Source organism: Dioscorea cayenensis, chromosome 19 (assembly GCF_009730915.1).
Source record: "Dioscorea cayenensis subsp. rotundata cultivar TDr96_F1 chromosome 19, TDr96_F1_v2_PseudoChromosome.rev07_lg8_w22 25.fasta, whole genome shotgun sequence".
Lineage (NCBI taxonomy): Eukaryota > Viridiplantae > Streptophyta > Magnoliopsida > Dioscoreales > Dioscoreaceae > Dioscorea > Dioscorea cayenensis.
The window spans coordinates 15,533,365-15,552,014 of record NC_052489.1 but is presented as its reverse complement, the minus strand read 5'-3'; the positions used below and the strand labels follow the sequence as shown (position 1 = coordinate 15,552,014).

General features: G+C 33.5%; 1 long non-coding RNA gene across 1 annotated transcript; it reads left to right on the top strand.

Moving 5' to 3' along the window:
• The first annotated feature begins 15,274 nt into the window (after positions 1 to 15,274).
• Positions 15,275 to 17,778, top strand: LOC120250553. The gene is made up of 3 exons (XR_005533036.1): positions 15,275 to 15,488; positions 16,004 to 16,061; positions 17,254 to 17,778. It is a non-coding gene; the product is annotated as an uncharacterized LOC120250553 (long non-coding RNA).
• The last annotated feature ends 872 nt before the right edge of the window (positions 17,779 to 18,650 follow it).

Below are 18,650 nucleotides of genomic sequence, written 5' to 3'. Positions count from 1 at the left end.
TTAAAGATACTTATAAGCCCAATCATATGGTTTGAATATCTCGAATCGAGCAACCATGCATTCTCCAGTTCATCATTGGTGCTTCTATTCACCATGAAGATGTGGGCCCCACAAAATGTTGTCTCCATTCATTTGTAAAAGCCATGCAAGCCCTGGATTCCCTGCCAAAATTCTGTAAACTTTTGCACCAATTCATGAAGCTTGTCTTAAGCCTTGTTTTTAATTCTTATTGCCATCTTGTTCTTGAGTATGGAGCTCAAGAATTTAGCATCATTTCTTCTACCCATTTTGAGAGAGAGAGAGAGAGAGAGAGAGAAAGCTGTGATCTCCTCCAGCGAATTTCCAGTGTTGAACCTTGTAGTCGCAACTGTAAGTTTTCTTGGATTCATCTTATCACTCTTCCAAAGTAATCATCTAGCCTTTTTATCTTCAAAATTTGGGTCTGGTGGTGGTTGTAAATACTTGGGTGAAGATTGTCCTTGATGCCTTAACTAGTAGTGGTTTATTTGAAGTTTAACTTACCTTACTTTGAACTAAAGATTGGAGCATGATGTTCATGTTTAAAGCCTTGCATATATCTCTTGGATATGATCTAAGATGCACCTTTCTCTTTCTTTCCCCCATCCTTTGATCTGGATGCAACCAATTTATACAACTATATATATATATATATACTTATACGATTCATGATCTACATCCTTTGAACATACATAGTTATATATATATTTATGTCGTGTTGATTCTGTATCATGGTTATGCATGCATGCATGCATATATATATATATATATGTTGAGATGCCTCTTGGATATATTAATACACATATATATTCCTATGTTGTTCCACATATATAGGTATATAGTTAGATAGGTTGGCTGGTAGTTATTAGTTTGTGCATTTTGCTTTCCTCTTATAGGATTCATATATGTTGGATCTCTTGATTTTGCAAACCCATGCCGATACCTTCTTTGTCCTAGCTAGTGGTGCAAGTGTTGCACCGGCCAATATGACCTGCCTTTATTATATTTTAGTGGATGATTTGGTGCAAGTGGGTGGTGACCCTAGCTTAAATGCAAGTTACACTAGTCGATTGTTTGTTGCTTAAAATTTTGTATATATCTTAGCTTCCTTGTATGGGACATAGTTTCGAAGATAAGTTAGTATTGCCATAGGACCTCTTCAAGAGTGACTTGAAATTGTTGTTCAGATTAGGTTTGGAATTTTGTCATGTACCAGGTAAGTAATCCACAGAGAACTTCATCCTTTTAGTATTTGAGGAATTATTTTTTGGCAAAATTACTATCTATTATTTTATTGTGGTATTTTTGCTTATTATTATTATTAATTATAAAATTATCTATTGTTGAATAGGTATTTTCATGTATTTCAGATTTGTGGCTTTAATTAGTTATGGAATTAGTAATTATGCTTTGATATGTTATTTTTATAATGACTACTACTTTTTTTGAAACATTAATGCATTCTATGTATTAGAATATTGTGTTGTAACCGGTTCATTGTTTATCTATTTGTTCTTATGCGATGGGATTATGATCATGTTATAGTATGATGATAAGACAAAAGTTTCTAAAGTTAATGTATAGTGGATGCTATATATGCTTTGAAGGATGCATGTTAATTTTAGATAATGTTGAGTCGATGTACAGGTTTGATTGCCTACATGTGTTTAGAGGAAATGTTAATGTCGGTGAATGTTAGAAGTGAATAAGTCAAGAGAAATGTTGTGCTACAACCCTGAGGCAAGGTTGAGTCTTGAACTTCAGGTTTTGACTCACTATCTATGGTGGATATCATAGCCTTTCCTTGATGATATCTTTACTAAAATTATGAGGTTGACACTTGGGAAATAAATTAAATCATTTGGTGATTTAGAGGCAATATTTCAAGGTTTATTGGGCTGGATTTCTATAGATTTGAAACTTTGGCATCTATGTTCATGCATGAAATTGCTAGAGTGAATTTTCAAGTTATGACAATGAGTTGAATGGAATTGTGGCCTAAATTTGGAGGTCATAGAAGCATAATTTGTAAATGATTAAAATTGTAAAGTTGTAATGATTTGTTTGATCTATCTACCCGCCAAATTTCATATTTATTGGATATACATTCTATGAGATATGATCCATTCACATGTCTTGGAGATATTACTATGTAGACATGCAAATTTAGAGTTAAATTCCAGATTTAATAATTACAATTATGCAACATGCTCAGTAAAGCAAAATTCATTATCACCTTAACTTTCAAACTAAAAAATTTCAAGTTTATTGGATTTGTAGATTAGGAGTTTGATCCATTAAAAAATGACTTGTGCATGATGATGTCTATATGCAGAATCTTCAGGTTTAACATGTTTTTTCTTACTCTTGGAGACTAGATTTTAGACAAGAAAAATGTTCAAGATTGCCCTAAGTTTCTTACTGCAAAATATCTTAGCATTTGATACTATATTTTTGGAGTTATGAGTTTTAGAAATGAGACATGTTAGAAGTGTTAATATGAAAAGGACGTTATTTGTAAATTTACAAAGTAATTGGTATTAAGTAATGATTTGGGAAGTTATTTATTCAATTTTGTAAGTAATTTCTGTATATTCAATTATTTATCCTAAAGTGGGATTTTGAAATTGTGTATTTCCATTTGTTTGAATATTTGGAAAATTTTTGAATATTTTGCACTTCAACTTTGAGTTTTTGTCTAAATGTTTGGGTCTCCAAATGAATGATATGCAACACTGTTAGTGGGGGTTAAACCTTGACCTTGTTGACAAGAAATTTTGGAAAAATGAGACTACAGTTTCACACTGTGTCCGTTCGGTGAAATAATTAATGGCCATATGATATTTTCTCTTGGGTCACCGAGGGTAAATAAATGACCTCTGTTATTCTTGCTCGGGTCACAGAGGGTAAACAAATGACCTCTAGCATCTATAGTGAATTTGGAGACATACACTGGAATCTGTTACATTTTGCTTTGCTTTTGCTTTTTCTTTTGATTTTCATCAATTGCAGTATTTAAGTGTTATTGATTTCTGTATATTTCTCAAACGCATATATTTGTCCTACCTTGAAGTTTATGCATTTTTGATATCATATTTCTAGGTTTTGAATTCTAGTGAGTCATATTTGGAAATATTCTTCTATTAGAATATTTCATTTTGTATTTGTCTAAACTATGTTTAAAATTTGAATTATTCTTAATATCTGAAATCGAGATGTATAAACCCTGTTGTTTTTAAACAATTTCTAGATTACTTACTAGGCTAGTGAGCTCACGGATTTGTTTAAAATTATTTTCAGATCAAGAGTGGTAGACCGGTGTGGACTTGGAAAGACTATCTATAGGTGTTGCTCTGTTGTAAAAGTTGAGTTCTTGTCATTATCTGTACCCGCATCCTTGTATTTTTGACTTCTTGTATCACCTCATTGTATACTTTGTACAGTCTGTAATTCTATAAATTACTTGGTTAGTCATTCTTATCTGCTTTGAATTAGGTTTTTAGGCCTTGCAAGCCTTGTAGAGTCCTCATTGATATTTAGCAGCATTTTTATAAACCGCCGCTAAATTTTTAAATTAAAATTCAAAAAATTGTAGGTTAGCGGCATTTCTAGATAAATCGGCACCATATTTTTTTTTTTCTTTTAGTGCCATTTATCATGATAAATGATGCTACATTATATATTTTTTAATTTAGTATTTATAAAATTAAATCTTTGCGGCATTTTTTTAAAAAATGCCCCCAAGTTATAGATTTTTTTTAATTTAAGACTTATAAAATCAAAACTTTACTGCCGTTTATTCAAGCAAATGCCGCCAATTAATAAAATTTTTTAATTTAAAATTTATAAAATTAAAACTTTAGTGCATTTGTTCAAATAAACACTGCATAATTATTGAGTTTTTATATTTAAAATTTATAAAATTAAAACTTTAGCGGCGTTTATTTAAACAAACGCCTCTAAATTATGGATTTTCTTAATTAAAATTTATAAAATTAAAAGTTGGTGGCATTTTTCTCTGGAAACGCTACTAATTTTGAAAATTTTAAATTTAGCGCTAAATTTGGCACCATTTATTTGAAAATTTAAATTTACGACGTTCTTAGAAAACACCCAACTAAATGCTTAGATTTTTTATTTTATATAAATACTCTAGCTCCTCAATCGAAATTGGGTTGATGAAAATGAAGAAGAGGAAGAGGCGAGAAGAAAAGAAACGGAAGAGAAGAAGAAGAAGAAGAAGAAGAAGAAGAAGAAAAAGAAAATAATTAAAAATATAAAAAAAGTGAACAATAAAAAGAGAAAATTAATAACAATAAAAATTGGGGTAGCTATTTTTTTTAAAAACATCCGGGTTAAATTAGAGGTATTTTTTTGAAAAAATTAATATTTTTTAAAAAAAACACCGCTAAAGGTCATAAAAACGCCACTAAATTTATTATATTTTTAATTAACAAATGCCACTAAAATTTATAAAAAGTGCCATTAAAATAGTGGCATTTATAAGACTAAACCCTGCTAAAATAGCAGTATTTATAGCGCCTTAAAGCATTTCATTAAACGCCGCTAAATTTATTATATTTTAGGTGTGAGTTTAGAGGACTAAACTCTTGCAAGGGTAGGAATGGGCATGGGGCGGGGAGTCCCTGCCCCCCGGTGGGGATTGGCCCTGCTCGAAGTGGGGAATCCCTGGTTTCCTTCCCGTGGGGACAGGGCGGGGGAATAAAATTCCCCGGTCACTATAGCGGGGTGGGGGTGGGGGTGGAGAATGATCTCCCCGGCCCGAAATGTTATATATATATAATAATATTTTTATTGAAAAAAATAAAAACAAATATATATAATATAATACAATGTTTGTTATTAGTAATGATTAGTCTCAATTAATATCTAATTTCATGGATTTTTTCCTTTGATTTTTAGATTTTTGTAAAAAATGTGTTAAAATAAAAAATTAAAAAATATATAATATAATATCATGTTTGTTATTAATAAAGATGGGTCTTAATTGGTATCTAAGATTTTAAGTTTATGAATTTAAACATTAAATTAGTGGATTAAAAAAAAAAAAATTGGTGTTGGGAGCTGGGGCGGGGAGTGGGGGCTTCCTCCTCACCGATTCCCTAACCGGGGCAAGGACGGGGAATTCCCTCCCAGGATGGGGGAGTGAGTGGGGAGATACTCCTCGTCCCCACCACGCCCCATCCCCATCCCTATTCAAGGGGGAGATGATTGTGGACCCTACCTTGTCCTTATTCTTTTGTTAAAGGAGCACAACATGCTTCCATTAAGGGGGTGTTTGGTTCATGGAAATGAGCCTGGAAGTGATAGAACTGGGGTCACTTCCATGAGTTCTATCTGTTTGGTTCCCAGAAGTGAAAGCAAAAGTTGGAAGTCCCATTTTCAAAAACTCCCACTTCCTATTTTTGGCTTCCTTGAAAAATCCCCAAAAGTCACACTTCCCCCAAAAAATATAAATGTGACTTCTGTGAGTTCCATTTCATTTTTTGATCCATTCTTTGCCTCCTTTCTCCTTCCCCATCATTTGAACAAAAGTTGAATTCGCCATCTCGCTGGATCTCCAATCTTCATCTCGGTAAATCTCTGACGCATCATCATCCATCTCTCCATATCTCAACACATCATCGATCTCACCAGATCTCATCGGATCGCCGGAACAATGACAGACTCTATCTCACCGGATCCCCGAATCATCGTCATCCATCTTCGTGTCAGCAAATTTCCGAGTTATGTACAATTGCCAAATTGGATTTCTCTTTGTCCTTTATTTTGTTGTTGAATGTATCATGCTCCCTTCCCATTTATCCCCAATGCCTTGTTTTCTTTCTGAAATTTAGGGTTTCATTTTGTACTTCTTCCATTTTGTCTTGGTTTTTGGGGAAAATGGCTTTGATTGAGTGTGAATTGGGTGTTTTTCATATGAGAAGGTTGCAGGAGATGAGGTTCCGGAGCCATCTGTTATTATCAGTGATGTTAATAATGTATTTTTGTCCTAATTGCTTGTTACTTTGTGAACAATTTGTGATTCTTCTTCTTCAAAATTAGATTTTTTGAAAATTAGATTTTTTTTCCCATCTATCTCTAAATGCCATTTGCAACTTCACCTCTACTGAGGTAGTTGTATGTTCTTTATCACATTAACGAAAAACTCTGTAAGTAGTAGTCTGAATTTTGATGTTTCTTTTCTTCTATTTTTATGTGTGAGTTTAATAAGCTTGTCAGTATTTTTGTGGTGTTTTTACTGTAGTATTATATCACTTCTTTATTTTTGTCTTGGCTTGCAATCGAATTCAGTTTATATGAGAATGTCATACATACCTTTGCTTCTCTTCTGGATCAAGATTGTCCTTTTTTTTGTTGGTTTTGCTTTAGTTTCAAGCTTCTTCTAAGGTGTGCCACTTTTTCTTATTTGAAACATGTTAATTGGATTGTGGTTTATTTTGGATATTTGTTTGAACTTCAAAGACTTTTTAGCAACAACATGAAACATGTTAACAGGCTTCTTCTACATTTTATTTATTTATTTATTATTTTATTTATTTATTTTTTTGGTTGGGAGATAATCCAATTCAAGCAAAATATGGAATAATTACCCAATTATTAATTTTAAAATTTATTAAACAATAATTTGTGTAATTTAATTACTATTGCTTAAAAGGCCAAATGAATTGTTATATATGTATCTTTCACTGAATGAATTGCTATTTTTATTTAATACTAATAAATGGAAAAGAAGAAGAAGAAGAAAAAAAAAAAAGAAGATAGAGTAATAGAATGTGCATTTATTACCAAGAAAATGACATACTTTGTATTTGGCAAATTGGTCAGTGAGTTGGCTCGTATTAATGCCATTTTTAATCTTCTATTAATAACCAAGGTCCATGAAGTTCAATGAATTAAGCTTTCTTATTCTGTTGAATGAATAATCAAACAAAGATAAAACCATAAAAAGAAAAAATTAATCAAAAAATTCAAAATGGATTTATACAATTTATAATGCATTCCAGACAGCAAGTTATATATATATACAAAAATAGGAGGTCAGTAGTTGATCAGAATATACAAGTTCTATGACTCCAATCTTTGTGCATTTTGACATTCCTGTGCCTTTCATCCTTTCTTACTTTGATATGTCTATCGACTATATATCATCCTTAGCTCTCTATTAAACTGTTTTCATCTTTATTTGTTTATGCTTGCATCAAAATTCATGCCATTAATGGCAAGTTTTTTTTTCTAACTTTTAATGCTTTGAAGTTAGATAACTTTAAATCATTAAATTGAGTTTTTTTTCCAAATAATTTCTTTTAATATAGATGGATGGTTGGATCTCAAACCAAAAAGCAAAAGTGTACGCCGCCACATTCACGATGATGGTAGTTGTTGTTTGGATTATAAACGAACAATTAGGGATACATACTACAAGTAGACTTGTGGAACCCTTCTATATTTAGAGACATAGTGGCCGTAGACTTGTAGAAAGGCTTGGATTGAGAGGTTTGTGGGTTCCCACATGGCTTGATATTATGTGGAGAGGACCATATATTTTGTGTTAGACTATTCGTATTTTCTTTGTCTTGGATTGTTGGATGTTGTTCCTAATGTTGTAGACTTTTATGGATGTTGTTTCTTTGTGTTAGACTATTCATGTTACCCTATTCATATTTTCTAATGTTACAGACTTGTATGCATGTTGTTTCTTTGTGTTAAACTATTCATATTTTCTAATGTTATATGTATGTTGTCGCTAATGTGGAGATGAATAAATTATTTGCACATGCTCCCTTTCTCTCCCATTTATTATAAATAAAAGGATTACACATATTATTTATGTATATTTGTTGTTAATTAATTTATTAACCAAGTTGTGTTGGTTATTTAATTTGTTAACCAATAATTTCATGTATAATATATATAAATATTTAACGAAATAAAATTATTTATCCATAATTAATGTAATGCTTTTAATATATATAAATATCAAATTGTATAAAAATAATCTAGATAATGCTTTTAATATGTATAAGTATTTAAAAGATAAAATTATTAATCCATAATAATTATAATTTTGTAACTACATGTTATAGGTGGTAATCTCACCATCACTTGAAAGTGGTAATTATACACACACTTCCATGTCAACCAAACACATGGAAGTGTTGTAGTTAAACTTCCTAATCATCACTTCTGTGAACCAAACAATGGAAGTGACCAAAAAGGATCTCACTTCAATATTCAACCAAACACCAAAAAGTGACACTTCTATCAAGAAGTGAGATTTCTAGAGAAGTGAGACTTCCAAACTTCCCCACTTTTCTCCCATCTCCATGAACCAAACACCCCCTAAATCTCTCATCCCAAAAATCTTTCCCGTGAGCCGTTATTCTGGATGCTTGGTCATGCATTTTGTTAAAAAAAACTCAACCTTGCACCTCTCCCTTCATGAATTTATATTTCATCATTGCAAATTTAGCATCTAGGCGCCGCTATTCTAGATGCTAAAGGTCAAAATGATGAACTGAAATATAAATAAAGATTGTTCATTCAAATGATATCGGTAATAGCATCTCTTGAATATAGCAGAAATCATCAAAATTATTAACATGGATCCAAGCCAAATGGGTCAAAAAATATCAAACAATCTCAATCTCCTCATCAGTTGAAATCTGTATTTCCAATAAAATTATGACCCAAAACCATTACCTAATCACTTCACTAAAGTCAATGGAAAAAAGGCAATTCCTCAAATTAAAACAAGTTATAATATCTGCTATATATCAAGCTCAAGCCTTAACAAAAACAAGGGTTTAAAAAATATCCATTCCTTACAAGCACCAATATTGCAATAGTATAGTAATCACTTTAACGATCACCAAGTATCCATCCAATTTAAAATTTTCTTAAATTTTCCCCAAGCAAATGTTCTAAATTTACACATCAATACTGCATAAGCTTAATCAAATCAATCTTGAACATCATGGCATGAATCCTCTCATAATCAAGATGAAACACTATAGTAATAAGACTCATTTAACCTTCCCAAGATGATTCTCCAAAGATTATCAATTGTTAATTGAAGGCATTGCAACTGAACACATTAAATCAGCATGCCACTCAAAATTATTCTTAGTATCAATGAGGATAAGAACATCATCAAGCTATAAGAAATGTTATTCCTCAAAATTTCCAAAGCATATTTTGCCACTCAAAACTCAAATCAATACTCCAACAAATTTAAACAAGGGCCAAGGATAAGCACAAACTAATGTCACAAACTAATTTGGCATCCAAAGATGTCAATGAAACACACATGACTAAAAAGCAGTGTACTAGAGGAAACCTTCTAGAGTTTAAAACATTGAAGAAAAAAATGGGTCTAAATGTACAAATGATGTCGATAAGAAGATAACATTGTATCATAACTCAATGTGATATAGACAATTAGCAAAATGGATAATCCAAAGGATAGCAATGAACCAATAGCATAACACATGAGCCATATCGAATACGAGAAGCAAAATGACACACTAAGGGAGTTTCTAAAAGAGAGATACCATTCACATCATTTAACTTTCGCACAAGACTTGCTTTAGGACAAAAAGAAAGCATCTCCTTTTCAAAGAATAAAAAAATCCACAAGATAATCCTTTGCTTGAAAATAAGAAAATTTTCATAGACAAGTAGTTACTGCTCAAGCTACTCAATCACGGGTGGTATAGATTACCAAAACGTTTTTCCACTTAATAGAATGGCACAAAGGGATTGCTCCTAAAAAGATCAAAATCAAGGTAATCATCGGCAACAAAAGGTGAATTAAAGCTAGAGGATCTGCCATATAAATCAAAGTTATACAAGGTATGGAAACTAGACTGAGAGTCAAGATAATTTGCTGGAAACAAAATCGGAAAGTGAGATGAGAATATAGAATCAGCAAGTGACTAGAACCCATTTCTAATGTAATTGACTCGATTTGGGTTCAAATTCTAATTAACACTTTAGGTTTAACACTTCTATCTAATGTACTAAGATCATTAAGTAAAAATTTTCCTAAATCTCTTTGATACCACTTATTTATCATGCCCCGAACCCGACCCAGCAAGACCTGGTGCACGGACAAACGGCCGTAGACCCACAAGGCATAAGCCAACTGAGTCACAAGGTTACAGATTGTACAGAATATATAGTACAGGGATACAAGAAGTCCAAAAATACAAAGTTATAAAACCATAGGAACATGCAATAAAAAGGACTCAAATTTTTCAACAGAACAAGATGACACCTAAAGACAACCTTTCAAAGTCCACACCGGTCTATCACCCATGATCTGAAAAGGATTTAAAATAAATCCATAAGCTCACTAGCCCAGTAAGTAATCCATAAATTGTTTAGAAACAACAGGATTTATAAATCTCAACTTCTAATATCCAGAGTAATTAAAAGTATAAACAAAGTTTAAACAAATACAAAATAAACAATTCAACAGAGGTATAGTTCCCAAGTAATAACGCTATTCAAGAATATTGTAATTAAAAGAATATCAAATTTCAAAGCTGTAAATCATAAATATAAAAAATCGCCAAATATGAGCATAAGTCTCTAAAGCATAATTAGACTAAACCAAAAATTATAAAAGTGTGTTTCAAGTATACCAAATTTTCAGAATAATACAAGTCTCTAAAATCATAATTTAAACAAAATAGAGAGTATAATATTCTAATAAAAGAATATTTCAAATATTCCATTCAAAAAATTCAGAACCCAGAAATGCGATCTCTAAAATGCGGAAACTTCGAGGTAGGACAAAAAAGTTTGCGTCTCAAATATACACAGAAATCAATAACAAATAAATAGTGTAATTGAAGAAAATCAAAATCAAAAGTCAAAGCAGAATGTAACAGATTCCAGTGTATGTATCCAAATTCACTATAAATGTCAGAGCTCATTTGTTAACCCTCGGTAAGCCAAGCTAGAATAACAGAGGTCATTTATTTACCCTCAGTGACCCGTGACTGAAATATCATATGGTCATTTATTATATCATTGAACGGACATGGTGCCAGATAGCCGTTAATTATTTCACCGAACGGACACGGTGCGAAACTGCAGTCTCATTTTTCTAGGATTTTTTGTTGATAAGGTCAATGATTAACCCCCACTAACATGGTTGCCTACCATTCATTTGGAGAACAACACATTCAGATACAAAATATTTGTAGAATATGGGTTTAGAATTTCTCAAGTTCACAAATACCTAAAAATATCGATAAAATCCAAGATTCCACCTTAGGGAAGATAAATAAATAACCCGAAATGGAATATAAATATTTAAGCAACCAAAATATTAAAAATTATTCAAAATACCAATTCCTTGAAAACTAAAGTCCTAGGGTGAGCAATGTCCGGGTGCCCCACTTTCTATCGATTGCCTCTCCTTATTTTCTATTACGTCTCTTTCTTCTTTTCTTTATTTTTTTACTTGCATTAAAATTGTTCACCCAACCCTTGAATCATTTTCACTATAGTTAAATAGCAATACTTGTGTTTCTGAGCACTTTTACCCACTCACTAGGGTACTTATTACTTCGACAACCCGTGCACTTGCGGCACACACACGGAAGGGGTGTGTTAAGTTTTTGGCGCCGTTGCAAGGGAATGGAGCCACTGTTCTTGGTGTGGCTATAAAAGCTACAAATAAAAGAGGTTAATGATCGTTATTATGTCATCAAAACTTTGAACAAGAAGACACTTTAGGGAATGCAAGGAAGGCCTTGAAGTCACTGATGTTGTATCTATTGTGGAGCATCTTAAACATCCTGTGTACATCACCGAACGCTTATATATAAACATCAAGGTTACAACCTTAGGTTGTCTCTTCTAAAGAACAAGTTATAGTGTTATGGAAGAAGCTTGTGAAAATGTATGAATCTGAGCACCAGTGGTTAAAAGCAGCGCAAATGCTAAGTGGAATTGATCTAGACTCAAGAATAAGGGTACTTGATGAAATTACAAGTTGTCCAAATGTGAGCAAAGTGCTCAACTTTATGTTGAGGATGATGAAGTAGTGCATGCTGAAGCATTTACCAATAAAGCTTCTTTTTGAAGGATCAAACATTGGTTTTGGAAGAAAAGATGAAGGTGTTTGTAATAATGTTGTTTGGTAGAGTATACTTGGGATGGTGGTCGAGAGTAAAAGTAACGATGGAGAGAATTTTCAAAGGGTTAATTCAGCTAACCAACAACCAGCACTACTTTCATATATTATATACATATCAAGATACAAAACATCAAAACACATCCCATTGGTCAGACTATTCCACTAACTTCCAATTGGCCACAATTTAACTTAACTTGAACCTTACTATCTGGTTGCTAACTTCTAGAGATTTTAAGAGCGTTAAATGATCTTTCATTACAAGACAAACACTTCATACAAACTTAAGCTTAGTGCTTTTAATAGTAAATAAACTACATGCTAGTGCATTAACATAAGCATGCACGTAAACTTGCATCCCAATATTGCAAAAGGTATACTTAGAAAGGGTATTGATGAAGCCAGAAATTTATACATAATTTCACTATGCTAGATAGCTCCATGATAGCATAACTTTTTGAGTGCAAGAAAGCTATATACAAACATAAGCTTTGACGAATTAGCACTTTATTGGGTATAGCACCACAAAAGGCTGAAAAGAAAGCTTCGCAGATGATATACGTGTGTGCCCCACACCGGTCAAGCATGACGTCACGCTCCGAACCCCACTCGCCAGACCTGGTACGCCGACAAACGGCCGTACACCTACAAGACCGAGACCAGTAGGCGTGCAAGGCCTCAAAACCCGATTCTCAAAGTGGTGATCTATTATACTCTTGATCTGAAAAAAAAATTAAACAATAAATTTTGAGCTTGACAACCCAGTAAGCACCAACTAAAAAATATAGGGATCATTTAAAAAAATCATGATTATCAAAATCAAAATAAGAAATTAAATTTATTTCAAATAAACACAGATGTCAAAACTAAGCATATATGTCCCCCAAACAACTATTGCAAAAAAAAACATAATTCATATATTTACCGTCGGTGACCCGAGCCAGAACATCAGAAGTCATATTTTTAACCTCGGTGACTCGAGCCAGAATTATCAGAGGCCATTATTTTTCACCGACAAAAAGCGGTGGGAAACTATAGTTTCTATATCAGAGTACATGTCGACAAGATCAGTGTTTAACCCCCAGTGACAGGGTTATTGTAAAGTTAGTTTGGGGACTGCGAGTACTGTATCAAAATATTTCATGTTCATAAAATAGTAAATTATCAAAATGCAAGTAATTTGCAGTCGAGTGATCCCATTTTTATCATATAAAAATAAACCAATTATTTGTATCCAAACATGAACAGATAATTTAAAAAAAATATTAATAATAATTAATCAAAAATTAACTAAAACTTTAGAAATTAAATAATCTGAATTTAAATAAGTATTCAAACCTTTCAGATAATTCTAATCCAAAATAAAATATCACTAACTCAAAATTTCAAATAATTTAAAGTAACTCTGAAAATAATAATAAATAAATAATTCAAAATATAAATAAAAATAATCAGTGTTTTTCTCAAAAATTCCAAAAGTTCACAAAACTAGAATTTTCAAGTATATACATTAAATAGATTTATATGTGAGATACTTACCTGATTAACGCCCAAAAATACTCCCAAACCTTACACCTTGGGTATGTCCTATATTTGGAAAGAGATCCTATTAGTTTTCAATAACAAAATCGAGGCTAACAAGCAATAGTATTAAAAAAATGATTTTTAGAAGGGTACAAATGCAAAAAGTTCAAACTATTATTATACACTCCCAAATATTGATTATTGCGAGAGTACAATAGCAATTACCCACTAGAAAAGCCATATCAATAATTCAAACATGATCAATGAGTACTAAAATCCTCATAACTTCACATACATTTTTCCAAATCATAAATTTCAAAATTCTGGGAAAACTAGACACCTAAATCTATGACATATCCGAAATTCACACAACTTAGAGTACTACACAATTTATAACATTCAATTGAATCTCCAACTATTTCTGCAGGCTTGTAATTCAGGTGTATCGCTTTGAAATAAGAATATCTCTCAATATAAAACTTCAAAGGAAATAATATTTTATGTGCAGCCAAATAACTCAGTAATGCATCACTTTATTGTTTCATTCTTTACTAGATACAATATCTAAGACCATGAAATACACCAAACAATCTTCAGAGTTTGCACAACAATATCATTGGGCACAACTACACTAAAAATGCTTTAACTTTTAAACTACTCATCTAAAGAATCTAAATTATGACAGGTATCTAGAAAACATCAAACTCTATTACTTTGTTAAATTACTCCTCTCCAAATTCCATGTACAAGACCATCAAATTGTCTAAGCAATTTTTATGTTTTCTGCAGAAATATTATTTTAGAAAAAGTATAGTAATTTGGCCATAACTCAACCATTAAAAAGGCATAAATTCTGAAATTTCTCATATCCATAGATACTACTAACTTCTACAACTTTACTATATAATTATATATCTAATTCCAACTCTAAACTCATGGAAAAATAAAAACTCCTTAAGGTCTGCACAAAAGTCTTATCCGAGGCTACTGATTTTAAGGGCAATAACTTATAGAATACACATGTAGAGAATCTACGATTTTGCAGTAAACTAGATAAGAATAAGATATACATATTCTATATTTTGATGTACTCCAAATTCGGTCTCTAGGTCTTTCAAAATTGAAGAGGGATCTCTGTTATGCTAACAAAAATTTCTTAATTTTATCCTCAAATAAATCCAATCCTTAACATAAGAAGGCAAAGACAAAAAAAAATATCAGAATTTCACCTCAATCACTCGCAATAAAGCACCCACAGAGGTGAGTTCCTTGCCTTCTTCGCCAGAATCACATTGAAGCAAGGAGAGATGCTAGATCTTACTTTGTCTTATATGGCACTACCAAAACATGAGGAGGCGAAGAGTATGGGGTGTTCGAAGAAGACATTGGTAGGGTCTCAAATAAAAGGTAACTGAAAAGTTGAGGCTAGGATCTAATCAAGGAGTGGGGTCCACACATGGTCAACCATACTTTACTTCTTTTGTTTTTTTCCTCCCTACCATGCCCTGTCTCAATTGTAGAAGGAACACCCTATCTTGCCCATTTCTTGGCTGAACTTCACCCCACAACCATGTCCTCCCTCTCTTTTGGCTACACCATGAAACCATTCCTTGGAATGTTAAATGTCAGAACTTCCAAGCTTCAAGAAGCAAAGGTTCTCTTCATCTTCATCTTCATCTTCATCTTCTTCTTCTTCATCCTTGAAGAACTTGATTGGTTGGAGGTTGGAGAGAAAGTTCCAGAGTGGAGTGGCTTGTTCTCTATAGCTATTTGGGTAAGCAAGCTCTCATTTTGCTTTTAGCTGAAACTTTATCTATCATGGTTTATGTGTTGCGTTGTGATGTTTGTCTTGTGTTGTAAGCCTTGTGATGGTTGAGCATCTGCTAAGCCTTAGAAAAATCCTTGCTTAGCTAAAATCTATCATTGTGTGTTCTTGGAATGTATGTATTATTCTTAGCATGGTTGTTGCCAAAATGATGCTAACACTTGGTCTTTGATCATGCACACAAGGTGCTTGTTGAAATGCCTTGAAAACCTTGCTGTTAGATTTTCCTCATTTCTTTGTCAAGTGTAATTACCTTAAGATTGTGTGAACCTTAGATGTGTATTCAAGCTTGTGTGTATCACTTCCTTGCTATGACAACATGTTTTCCCTAGCCTAATAGTTACCTTGCTTTGAGGATTAAGTGCTTAGGATGCTCTCATTAGTTCATGCCATTGTTGGTGTAGTCAAATTCTTAGTGGGTTTTATTTTGGCATTGAGCATTTAGATGTGGTTGCTATTGATAGGGCTTTGAAGGAAGATTGTCTTAGCTTGTGGGAATGAGTTGGAGTGGAGCTTTTTCATGTAAGTAATTTTACATATAGTTTTCAATTATATTTTGTTATACATATATAAATTTCAGCTATATGTATTTTAACCATGTACTCATGTATTATTTGCCGTCTACTTTAGCAAAAATTGGTTATGGCTTTGATAAATCTCATCTTGTGAATGTTGGGGTTTTCTTGAATTCCATTTCACAAGAGCTTGGTTAATGCCATTGTTGAGTTGTTCTATTCATTTATTTTACATTGGAGATCCTACCAGGTTGTTAAAATGTCGGCATGGAGAAGCACTTCTTTTGTATTGATGAGTGCATTTCATATCATATTTATTTATCCTCAATTCATTATTTTAATCATTCTTTAGCATAATTTTGTGTATATTCGGTGCTATTCTGGGTATAGCTATTCCTTGCATAGGATTTAGGGATTCGAAGCAATTTGGAATGAAATCGGGGATGAAACAAGTAAAGAACAAAGATATTTGCTAAGTCCTCAAGCTGAACACGAGCAGAGCATGATCGAGCTCTATCCCACAGATTATTTTGGCCTGTGGGACGATGACCCAGTGATAATTCAAGCAGGGGGGTGCTCTCAGGCCAAGCACTATGTCAGCATGATCGTGCTCTTCCCCCAGATTATTCTAGTTCAAAGATAGTTTCCGTCAAATGGGGAAAGCATGATCAAGATGCTCCTAGCATGGTCATGCACTAGAGAAGCACAGGCGAAGCACGACCGCACTCTTCCCCTTGATTCTCCCAGACGAACACTTAGCCGATTCACTCAGAAATCTCAACGAGATAGCACGATCCAAGCACGACCGTGCTTAGACCATGTAGTGCCCGAAATCATCCTTATAACTCTAGTTTCTAGGGTTTCACTCTTATCTTTGTTCGGGGATTTTTCTTCTCCACCCAGAGGACTTTGATGAGGATGAAGATCAAGCTTCACCACATCATCTAAGGGGATTAAGGACGAGTCTGAGGCACAAGGAAAGTAGGGATAACATACGGGGCTCAACTAGGAAGAGTATCTTGAGAAGAAGCGAGTCATGTCTTCTTTATTTAGACCTTTAATTGCTTCTACCATGTTGTACACATCTGATAAGTGTCTAAATGTAGGTATTTTCCTATATGTATTTTATACACTTTGCATGTATTTTATTGAGTATTAATGCCCGTTTTGTTCTTAATCATGTACTATTTGCTTTGTAGGGTACGAGAAAGCTATGGAGAACACAAGGATATCATTTGGGTGAAAAGAAGAAGAAAACAGGCCCAAAATCACTGTAGCAGAGTTACCATAGCGATATCAATGTAGCAAACATTGTAGCAGCGGGATTGTTTGAAGCTGCTTGTCTAGAACTTCATGCGGCCCCCATACAGCCCGTATGGAGGCTGTATGCAGCCCATATGTACCCCCGTATGAAGCGAAAATCTAGGTTTTGAGTGCCATACGGCCCCCATATGGCAAGTATGCTGTGAAGGGTATAAATGCAGATTTCTAGGGCAGAAATGGGAGACTTTTTGGACAGATTTTGAGAGGGCTTCTTGGAGACTTCTTGGGAGACCTTGAGCGACCTTGGGATGAAGAAGAGCAAGGAAACAAGGAGATCATCTAAGGGCAAGGTCAAAGGCTCCCAAGGAAAGAAGATATCATCATTCAATGTGGAGATCGACAACTATTTGAAGGAAGGAGACCCGTGGCTAGAGGAAGCATCATACGGCATTCCTTTGGCAGAGAAAGCGTCATTGGGCACATTTTCTACCTCCACTTTCACCATTTCATCTAGGGAGTGTCATTTATGAGTTTTCTTTGTGTTTTACTTGATTTTATTGCTTGTTGTAGTATGATGACACACTAGACCCCGAGGCCACTGGATGTCGGTGAACCTTGGAGGGTTTTATCATGTATTTTGGATGGTTGCTTGTTAATTCAATGCTTGGGTAATTTGAGATTTAATCCATTGTTTTCATGCTAAGAGCTACACTAGGGAGAAATCTGTAGTTCTTTTTTGAGTTATGCATGTAGATGTGACCTACTCTCATGTATTAGATCGTGAATGGATTAGAAGGGGTTACTTGTATCAACACGCCAAGAAATTGGGTGTTGGTAGCCCTCCGTGTTCTAGGGGTGAACCTAGGATGAGTTTATCCTTATTTTGAGATTTCCTTGTACTTAATGCAATGGTAGGAATGGGGATTTGGAAGAAATTCCTTTCAACATTCGTATGGGATTAGGGTTCAATCGCCGAGAAATTGGGGTTGTTCTAATCTTGAAATCTCTCGGTCCAAATTACCCTTGCAACTTTTGTTCTTCATCCATGTGTCATGATGACCCCTCAAGGGGATCCACATCCATAGGCCTTTGCATTACATTGTTAATCTTGCTTGCTTATTCCTTGTTCTCTCTAATTTGTTGGTAATCTTGTATTTAGTTTTAATTGCATCTACTAAAATAAATTCCATCACTTAAAATTGTAGGCTAGATAATAGGTCGAGAAAGAGTAATAGGAGATCCTTAGCTCCATGGAATACGATTCTCACGTCTTTACACGAGTTATTACTTGGCGATCTTGTACACTTGTGGGGAAGCAATCAAGTTTTTGACA